This window comes from Adiantum capillus-veneris, chromosome 29, assembly GCF_014529385.1.
Source record: "Adiantum capillus-veneris isolate H3 chromosome 29, ASM1452938v2, whole genome shotgun sequence".
Taxonomy (NCBI): Eukaryota; Viridiplantae; Streptophyta; class Polypodiopsida; order Polypodiales; family Pteridaceae; genus Adiantum; species Adiantum capillus-veneris.
Window position 1 is genome coordinate 57933041 of NC_140959.1, and position 11433 is coordinate 57944473.

The window sequence follows — 11433 nt, forward strand, 5'->3', positions numbered from 1 at the left end:
TGATACCATGTTGAGATGTAGAGAGAAAGAGAGAGAGACGAGACAAGAGACACACCATATACGCTCCCAAAGACTGATTCATATTGAGGACAAGATACAAATATATAGGTGAGACCAAGTTGAGTAGAGTGAGCCATATATAGCTCCAACACGAGGGAGGTTTGCAAATCATCCAGGAGGTGAAGAAAGACCTAGGAATGGTGTTGGACAAAGCAATGTCAGGTTTCTGGAGGAAGACGCCCACATGTTATAATTGCGAAGAGTTGGGCCACATCAGCACGCAATGTGATAAGCCACCAAGGATGAGAGGAGACATGTATCCATTGCCAAGACAGGTGCTAACTAGGTCAAATGATTATGGCATTAAAATTAAGGGAGAAGAAGGAACCAGTGGATTACCCCAGGAGGAAAAGGGAAAGACAAAAGTGATAAGTGTAGTCACCTTAGAGAAGGCATCAAAGCTAGAGGATACATTAGTGATGCCTATTGGGAAGAGGACCACAGAGGACAAGGAAGGAAGAAGTGCTCCAGGTCCTAGTAAGAAGAAGGGAAAGAGCCATGAAGGCGAGGATGTCAAGGCCAAGAGGAAAAGAAGGGATCGTCGCAAGTTTCATGTTTCAGATTTTCCACTAGGGGATGGGCAATTAAGCTATGACTTGAAGGAGGATCTGACAAGCAAGAAGACAGATGTTACTTTTGGGCAGCTTATAGAGATGGTGCCTAAGCTAAAGGGACAGTGGAAGAGGATGGTTAACCCAATGGAGAAAGAGCCAGAGAGAGGTTTAGTGAAGGTGTTGGCAATGGACGAGCTACCTGACATTTGTCCAATAGTAGATGTGTGGCATAAAAGAAAAAATATGGGACAAGGTTATGTGGATGGTGGAGCCCAAATATGTGTTATAACACACTCATGCGTTGAGAAGATGGGTCTAACAGTGACTGGGGTGTCAAGCTTCCGGGTTAGATTGGCAAACCATCAGAAAGTAAAATGTTTGGGTGTTGTAAAGAGCTTAGAAGTGGAGGCGTATGATGCAAAGGCGGCGGTTGATTTTCATGTGATGCCAACGGGGTTGGGAGAATATCCTATTATACTGGGCAGACCATGGTTACGTGCAGTGGGAGTTGTTCAAGATTGGAGACGTGGTACGATTAGCCTCTATGGAAAGACAAGTGCCAAGAAGCTTTATAATATGGACACAAGGACACGATTGGAGGATCTTTATGAAGATGAGGATGAGTCTAGTAATGAATACTATTCCACAGTGATGACTGATGAGGACAATGATAGCACTACCAACAGTGATGAGGATGTTGATGTTGCATTTCTTTTGATGGACAAAGAAATCCAAGATTCTGGTTTAGTCGTATTTGCGAATGAGGTTGAAGATGAAAGTGAAGGGCCTTATGAAGTGATTGAAGGGCTGATGCAAAACAAGGTTGAATTGTCAAAGAAGCAAGAATTGATGACACAAATGATTAGTGGAGACCTCTCAACTATGGAGAAGGAGATATATTTACACATGCTGGCTAGTTTTCCTGATTTGTTCATTACTTCATATGAAGAGATCAGAGGGTTCAAAGGAGAAGAGATGCATATAGAGCTGAATGAAGGTGCTAAGCCACTGCGGCAAAGGCTAAGAAGGATGGGTCAAGAGCGGATGGAATCCTTGCAGAAAGAGGTGGACAAGTTATTGAAGGCAGGGTTCATAGTCCCAGTGGAAACCACAGAATGGGTGAGTCCAATAGTAGTCAGTCCAAAGAAGAATGGAAAGTGGAGGATTTGTGTAGATTTTAAACCCTTAAATGCAGCCACTAAGAAGAACCCATATCCTCTTCCATTCATTGATCAGATCTTGGATTCAGTGGGGCAGGTTATGAGAGGTACAGCGTGTGTGATGGTTTTTCAGGCTATTTTCAATCGAAGATTTCTCTTAAAGAACGAACAAAGACAAATTTTATTACGCCATGGGGCTGCTATTGTTATACGGTATTGCCATTTGGGTTGACAAATGGACCATCTTTCTATCAAGAGAGAGCAAATTGGGTATTGGCACCATTCATTGGTAGTTGTGTTAAAGCTTTTATGGACGACTTCTGTGTCTACAGCAGTAGGGCTGAACACCATGAGAAGTTGCAGATGGTATTGGCTCGATATGATGAATGTGGAGGACAACTAAATCCAAAGAAATGTCACCTAGCACAGCCAAGGGTGAAGTTATTGGGCCATATCGTTTCAAAAAATGGCATTGAGGCTGATCCAGACAAGGTTAAGTCTATTATTCTTCTTCCATCACCTACGAGTACGAAGAAATTGGCAACCGTTATACACAAAGTGAAGTACATGGCGCGGTTTATTCCATTGTCTTCATAGCTTCTTTATCCATTACAACAAGTGGCAAAGCATGATCCATTGCAATGGGATGACAAGTGTGAAGAGGTGTTCCAAGAGGTCAAAGAGGTGTTAGGGCGTCTGTTAGCCATGCAGGCTACTGATTGGGAGAAAGTGTTTTATGTAAATCCATCAGTAGGGGATGATGCCATTGGAGCCATGCTATTGCAAAAGGGGAAAGGCAGCCATTATATGAGGCTAGTGTATTGTGCAAGCCGAGTGAAGTTGGTAGCAGAGAGAAAGTTCTCGGAAGTAGAGCTAGTGATGGCCAGCATAATATTTTTGACGATTTCGTCATTACTTGCTACCATGACCTTTTGATTTCTTGACGAGTTACACCTTTTTGCCACAGTTAATAAATGGCACTAACATGTCAAATGTGGTCAAGAAATGGATAATTGAGTTGCAAGAGTTTGAGTTCTCTTTTCTAGTGGAAGATAGTACAAGAGCTACCCTAGCTGATTGGTTGACCTATAAGGAGAATCCCCTCCTTGTTAAGGAAGAGGCGGTGAGAAAGGTAGTCGAAGAAGTTCCACAGATCAACAATGCACATTTCTTGTTCTTTGATGGCTCATACATAAAGAGCCATGATGCGGCTTCAGGGGGTATAGCACTTAATGATCCAGAGGGGAAGCTAGTATGCAGAGAGGGTTCAAACTGGATGCTCATAGTAACAATGACGTTGAATATGCTACATTGGAAGCCGGATTACACATTTGTTTGAAGTATGGGATTAGAAGGTTGAGCATAAAAGGTGATACCTTGTTGGTTGTGAAGCAGGTGCCGGGTGTGTGGAAGAGCAAGAACACCTCATTGAAGGAAATGTGCTTCAGAATTAAAGACCTGTTAAAAAATTTCGAAGCATGGAGAATCAGACACATTGAACGTGCTCTAAATGGAGAGGTACATGAAGCAGCTCAAAGCATGATTGGGGAGCTATTTGTGTTGAGGACCAACTTACCTCTTTATCATGGCCGGGAAAGTTTGGCTCAAGAAGAGGAGATTTTGCTAACAGGAATCATTCCAAAGGACATTCATAAGTCTAAGAAGTATGGTTTTGTGCGTAGAGCATCCAGGTACAAATTGATTGGTGATGTCTTGTACATGAAAGGGGCTGATCTCGTGTTGAGACGTGTACCTTGGCGGGAGGAGCTTTACAGAGTCCTGGAAGAGAATCATGAAGGCGCATGTGGCGGCCATTTTGCTCTAAAGATCAGCTTGCATAAGATCTTGCAGGAGGGGTATGCATGGCCTAGTTTGCACAAGGATGTTCACCATTGGTATAGGTCTTGCAATAGGTGTCAAGCATTTGGGAAGAGAGTGTTGAAGCCAGAGCTACGAAAAACCATTATGGCATTTGATGTGTTTGAAAAGTGGGGTATTGATGCAATAGGCCCGTTACCCATCACAAGCAGGGGCAAAAGCTATATTTTGACTGCAGTGGACTATCTCTCTAGATGGGCAGAGGCTATAGCAGTAAAATAGATCACTGCAAAGGATGTGGAAAAATTTGTGTACGATGAAATATGTTGCAAGTTTGGGGTTCCACTAGAGCTACTTTCGGATAAGGGGCCAGGATTTAGAGCTAAACTGCTAGATTTTTTATGCACAAAGATGAAGATTAGGCACCAGCATACCACTCCTTATTACCCGTAGTGTAATGGCTTAAATAAAAGATTCAATGGTGAGTTGATACAAATTCTTTCAAAAGTGACAGAGCACCAAGGAAAGAATTGGGATTTGGAATTGCCTAGTGCATTATGGGCTTACCGTACTTCGGTGAAGACAGGTACATGGTTTACTCCGTTTCATTTGGTATATGGAAAGGAAGCACTATTGCATGTGGAAGTAGAGCTGCCTGCGGTCAAGATGTTAGAGAAGTTGCTTGGGCCGCCTAGTGATGCATTCAAAGAGAGGCTCTTACAGTTACAAGAGGTTCAGCTGGATAGGATGAGTGAATTGGAACATTATGGGCAAATGCAGGAAAAGGCTTTGGCAAAGATAAATGAAAAGGTCAAAAGTAAGGGTATCAAGAAACATGACTTGGTTTTGCGCTACAACAGTAAGCTGGACAACACCTTCCAAAAGAAGTTTCAATTTAAGTAGGAAGGCCCTTTTAAGGTGGTCGAGTGTTTCCCAAATGGTACATATCAGCTGGCTAACCTGGATGGGATTCTACATAAGTCAAGGGTAAATGGATTACGTCTTAAATTAAATCATGCCAGGTTAATGATGGTGGAGCAAGATGAGCTGTCTGTGGAGCGAGTAATTTTGGTGAGGGACGAGGAGACCTGTGACGCGGCGAGTCTCATATCTCTTTTTGATGCTGCTGATCATGAATGAACTAGCAGGCTAGGGGATGGGCAAATTATATCAGGAGTTTTTTGGAGCAAGGGATTGTGCATATGTACATACACATGCATGGTGCATTGAATAAAGGATTGCCCATTTTCCAAAGCCAAGTGGTTACGTGGGGCCCACATGTATACAGGTAGGACAGCATGTACATAGTGCATCGATTTTCACTATCACCAGTACCAGTCTATAAGAATGAGGAGTTGGTAGCGCGTAAAAATTCTCGAGGAAGCTATCCGTGGGCCGACAACATGAGGTAAGAAGGTGCGTCAGATGGCATCTAGTGGCGTAAGGAGGTCGAATGGGGTCAGTATTTGCACGTGGATAAGTACAGACACAACGTGGGTGTTTTCTTGTGATAATTCTGCAAAAAGGTCATCATGAGGACCATGTTTTGGGGCCACTTCACGTGGTTGTGGGATGCATTATTGGAAAAAGTTGGGTGCCAGGTGTGCGGATGGATGCAGCAAGGTGACAACTATGCACTGCAAGGCCAGTTTTTGGCATGTTCGGGGTCCGTTTGAGGTCAACTAAAAGGCCAAAGGTGCCCAAGTAATGAAGATAAGTGTGGGAACTGAAAAAACCAAGAGAAGACCACAAAAAATGTGGAGAGAAGAGGAGGAACAGCCGCAACTGTGTTTTTGCTGTTTTTGGAGCCTGTTTTGGCCATAAACTGCTCATCCAAGGTGGATTTGAGCATTTTGACATTGCAGACTGGGGTTTTGGGCCGTTCCGGACGCGATGCGCTGTCCATTTTGCCAAATTCCTCACTTTTTTTTTGTTGTTATGGATGTGTAAGTTTCTCCTTGGAGCGAAGCTTCTGCTCCAATTTGTGATTGTATCTGCCATATTTTACCCATATTGTGTAAGCTATTTGCCCCATTGGTGTTGGCCCAAGCTCAATTGTATCTAAACATCAGAAATTCTCCTCTTTTGAGCTGAGTTTTTGGGTGTGTCTGTGTGTGTGTCTCTCTCTGTGTGGAGTGGGTAAACGGATAGTCTCTCTCCTCTCACTCCATCGGTGTGTTCCCTATCTCGGCCAAGTGGGTTGTGTAAGCTGAGTGTGCCCCATAGTGTGTGTGTGTGTGTGTATCATCCCAAGAGTGTGTGTCGGATCATTATAGAGGCGTTCTTTGTGTTTCCATCCCGCTCACAGCGTACTTCAGGACGACTGTGTGCATGGGTTGAACAATCGTGTCTATGCATAGCCTTGGTTAGCTCTACCATGCTTTGAACATCAATGCAGTTAAAACCATTATGTTGTGCAAGAGTTGGGTAAGTAACTCAAGGGTTTTTGATGTTGAAGTTTTCTTTTCCCGCCATTGATATCTTGGTTTGTATTGGTCAAAATGGTTTGGTTGAGTCTTCTGAGACTTAACTTTCCATTGCTTGATTGGTTTTACAGTTTGCGGAGAAGATAAGTGCTCCTTTGTCTTCCAAATCCATTTTGTGTTAGGTTCCCTGTTTGAAGATGCTCCTCTTTGTGTTTTGAACCTTGGAACCGTCTTTGGTATTATAGATGATTTTTTGGGCACCCAGATTTGAATCGGCTTGTCCTTAAGCTATACCTTTGATACCCAAATTTTCCTAACTCCTTGCACACTACTTGTAGAATTTGCTTTTCTATAGGATGGAGAAGATTGATTTCTTCATGGTTTGCTCTGCTAGTAACCTCCTTTCCGTTCTTCCTTGCTTGGTGAAATTGGAACAATGAGTTGTCTGCCTTTAAGTGATAGCTTGAGCTGATTGGTATCCCAGTCTGGCACTGCCTTGTACGTTTGCATCCATGAGATTCCAAGAATCATTGTTTCATTCATGCAATCATCTGGTAAGTATACAAATTGATGAGGGCATGAACATCCATGTACTATCACATTTAAGTTGACTACTCCAAATGTTGTTGTTGGGTTCTTGTTGCATCCTTTAATAGTCGTTATTCTTGCTGTCAAAGACTGACTTGTTTCTTTCTTGTATATGGAATAACTGACTGCATTTACTCGAGCTCTTGTATCGACCAATGCATTTGTGCTATGATTGGTAATATGTACTTTGATACGAAGGTTCATTCCCTCTAACCATTCATCATTTGTTGATACTGCATCTTTCTAGAATTCCCATTATTAATCATCTAGTTCCAGAGTGTTGATGGGAATAGGTTTTTGTTGGTTTTTGAGAGCAACTTTTCTTTTGAGTACTCAAAGCCAAGCTTCTTCTTAGGCTTCATCAATAACCTCTGTCATTTTATCTTTCGTTGCTTTGTTGCGTGCATCCTTTCTAGCAATTCATTGGTTAGTGGAAAATTGTACTTCTTTAGATGGCATCCACTAATCCAACTAGCCATTGGTTCACCATCCACTAATCCAACTAGCCATTGGTTCACCATCTAGGGTGGACAACTTAACTGCTCCACTTGGAGATACATCTTCAATGATAAACGGTTCGTTTCCCTTTTTCTTAACCTTGGGAATGTATTTCTTAAAGGAATAGACTAAAACTAAGTCCCCTTTTTTGAAGATTTTTGTAATTAGATGGGAATCAAAAAATTGTTTTTGTTTCCCCTTTTGTGCATAGATGTGAGCTACAGCGGTTAGCCTTTGCTCATCAAGCTTTTCTAAATCTTTAAGCCTCTCTAATAGTTTGTGTCCAGTCCACTCAAGATCCTTTGCTACCCTTAGTGTCGGCAATAGAAATTTTATTAGCAGTATGGCATCAAGACCATAAACAAGGTTAAATGATGTAGCATTTAAAGTTTTTTTGAATGAAACTCAATAGGCCCATAGAGCAGCATGCAGATGCATTTCCTAATCTATCCTTCCTGAACTAACCACTTTAGTCAATATCGAGCTAAGAATTTTATTTGTATGCTGAGCTTGTCCATTTGCTTGTGGGTGATAGGGAGCTGATTTGCTTGTGGATGACCATAAATTCAGTAAGCAGATACTCAATTACCTCATTGAGGAAATGAGTTCCCCTATCACTGACAATTTCTATTGGTAGTCCATATCTTGTGAACACATACTCATATGAGAATGCGGATGTGGTTCTGGCATCATTATTTTGAGTTGCTTTAGCCTTGGCCCACTTGGTCAAATAGTCCATAGCTACAATGATATATTGAGCTTGGGTTCTATAACCATGTGGCTGTATTGGCCCAACAAAGTCTATACCCCATTTTGCAAAATCTCTTGCCCTAATCATTGGTCTTAGAGGCATGCTATCTACACGGGTTGGCATTTTAGCTGATTGACATACATCACACCTTCAAACATATTCCTTGGGATCTGCAAAAAGTGTTGGCTACCATATGCCTAACATTAAGATCGCTCTTGCAGTGGTCTCACTAGAGAAGTGACCTCCAGATAATCCAGCCTATGCTTGTTCTATAATGGGAATGTATTCGTCTTCATTTATGCAAAGACGCAATTGCTGATCCTTACCTCTCTGATACAACTGGTTCCCAACAAGACCATAGTCTCTTGCTTCTATTTCAACCGCTCTTTGATAGCATTTACTCATATCCTTAGGAAATGTTCAGCTTGATAAGTAAGTAACTAGATAGTTACTCCACTTAGGAACAGTTGATATTTGGAACAATGTTTCATGAGGTATGGGTGCTTGTTTTTGACATTGAGGATAATTTTTCACAAAAGAATGAACATCACTCCTCATAGTTGGCCAAAATACTCCAAGTCTCAAGATTCATTGCATAGTTTGGTCTTCCACAAAGTGAAGTCCTACTACGATCATGTGTGCTTGACTTAGGTATTGGGTTTTCTCCTCAGGATTAATGCATAAAACCATATTCCATCTCGATTTCTTTTATACAACCTTCCAGCTATTAATTGATACATATCCAATTGCTCAATTAATCCGAATGTAGTAGGAAGTGGTATTTGCGAATCCACTTGAGCTATGGTCTTCAAGGATACCAAGTTTTCCGACCATAGAGGTAACGTTTCCATGGAGAACAGATATGCATCAGGTAGATCATCGTCTACTCCCTTAGGTGGTTCTCCTAAAACAATACTTCACAAATGATCTGCACTTTGATGAGTGATTTCTTTTTTTACAACTACAGTGAAATCAAATTCCAGAAGAATGGTGAACCATCTCACTATTCTTCCTGTGTTGCATGGCTTGTTGACCAAGTACAATAAGGCTTGGTGGTCCACAAAGAACACAAATTTGCTAGCTAATAGGTAATTTCTATACCTTTTTATGGCATAGATCATTCCTAATCCTTTCCTTTTGGTGGTTGTATAGTTTTTCTCTGCCATATTCAACTGTCGGCTAGCATAAGAAATAGGAAAATCAATTTTCGTGTCTCCTGGTTGAGCTAGTATACACCCGATGGCGAAATTGGAAGCATCTACATATTGAGGCGGTCCGGGGCGGGCAACAAGAAGAGCAACCTCTAGACACCCTTCAAGTCTCCCGTGCTGCTCAATGGGGCTGGGGCACAACACAACACAAACCAAAACAACAAACCCACAGCCAAATCCCAACTACACAAGGGGTACCACCTAGTTTAAGAGCGAACTAGGACACAAAAGAGGAGAATCGTTAGAGCAACCCACAAACAAGCAAGGAATTTACACTAACCCTAACACCAATGGAACACTCTCACACACTAAAACACGAGAGAGAGAGAGAGAGAGAGAGAGAGAGAGAGAGAGAGAGAGATGGTGTACAACTTAGCTTCAACTTTATATTTTGCACAAAAAGGAACTTAGAGCTTGCGGAATCAAGTGACAAGATTTGGTTATAGCATCACTAGCACATTGTCTTAGGGTTATGGGAGCCCTCTCACCATCCACCCTCTTACAATGGTAGCCAAACAATAGCCAATGAATCACAAGCAACAAAACAACAACCTTCAATGAAACAAGTCACCTTATGAAGCTAAATGAGTTTGCCAAGCCAAATTGGAGGAGAAGCATGAGCCTTTGGACATGAATTGCACCCAAAACTACCAATTCATTGATGTTGGGGTAGATACAACAATGGTAGGAAGAATATCTTCTACTCGCACTCACTCAAACTAGCTCAAGCTTTTCTATGCACCAAAGTGATGGTGTATAGAAAACTTACTCTCTCTTTACAACCAAGATAGAACTGGCGTGTGCTACGCTCAATCTAGTGTGCAATGGTATAGTGATGTCTTTTACAAGGAGGAATGGGTTCTATTTATAGGTTTTAGAATCCTTGATTAGGATTAAGCCTAATCAATTTTATTAGGAAAGATCAAGGATTATGAATTTTTATGAATTTCAAATGAGAATGGGGTCTCTCTTTTCTCTTGAGTCACATGGATGTGGGCTCAAGTAAGAGAATTATTGATGTGGTGAAAGGAGAGAAACTTCCATGGGAGTGAGTGAATTTGGTTTACTTGTGCGGTTGCCTACTCCATATGTTGATAGTGTGGGTGCATTTTTACAAGAGAAGTTAGTTGTTAGTGGTAATAATCACTAGAATTGTTAGTGATACATTTACAATGGGTAGGATGAGTTGATTTGATGAAGGAAGAGGGGTGAATTAAAAGAGAATCATTGAGATGGTGAAGCTTTGAAGAAGCTTGAACTCACCCTTGTGTAGATTGTGGAAAAAAAGACCGTTGGTCTTCTTCTTCTTCTTCGCTTCTTTACGCCGCCGCCACGGTTGACCACCACAATGAAAAGAGGATTTGTTGATGAAAAATCCTCAATTTGCAGAAGTTATCATGGTTAAGATGCTGAATTTTAGATATTTTTAGGAGAGGTAAATGAAATTGTAACATAGAAGCAATAGAGAGAGACATGGAGAGGGTGTATGTATGTAGAGGTTCATAAAAGAACTATAGGGATGAGAGAGAAGGGTAATGGTGAAGAGGGTGGGAGAAGCCATGGAAATTGCAGGTTTGAGTGAGGGAAGGAGAGGGAGGGATGTGTAAGAGTGAGTAGGTGTGTGGAAGGGTGAGAGAAGACTAAAAGCTACTTGTGAGAAAAGTGGTCAGACTGGGGTCCACTCAAAAAATCATAGCTCACCGCTGGTAGCTCCAAAAATCATGAAACAATTTGAGGTGATTATTCAGAGCGTGGGATACATTTTCTCTTTTGACCACCGCTCCAAATTCGGAGTAGAGATAGGTGCCAAAATTCTCACCAAAAAGCCTGTTTTTTATGCCTGCAAAAGTCTTTTAGTGGCCCCCTCCTTTGTTGAATTTGTACAATGCATCCAAGAGTGAGCCCCTCCTTTGTCATATTATAATACAAAGCATCCAAGTTGCCCTTGACCCATGCATGGAGGAGGATTATTGGTGAATAAAGAAATATATACATGGTGGGACTAGTGTATGGACTATTCATGGACTTTAGCTCAATGAGCACATGGTGTTAGAATAATGAGTAAAAATAATAATAAAAATATGGAGGAATTATGGATATGGAAAGATATTTAAATCATATGATATGGTCCCTCCTTGAATTATTTTGGGTGAAAGAGGAAAAGGTATGCAAGTAAATAATATAATAAACGTAACCAATGAGCAGAAATCAATTTTTTGTTTTCACGAGGGTGAGGGTGAAAATGTGGGAGTGATTTGTATAAAGGAAAAATATGAGACTAGAGTATGTACATATTGGCAAAAAATATAATTATGGTGTAAGAGGATGAAAGAAGGTGTACATAGGTTTAATAAAACACACACCTAA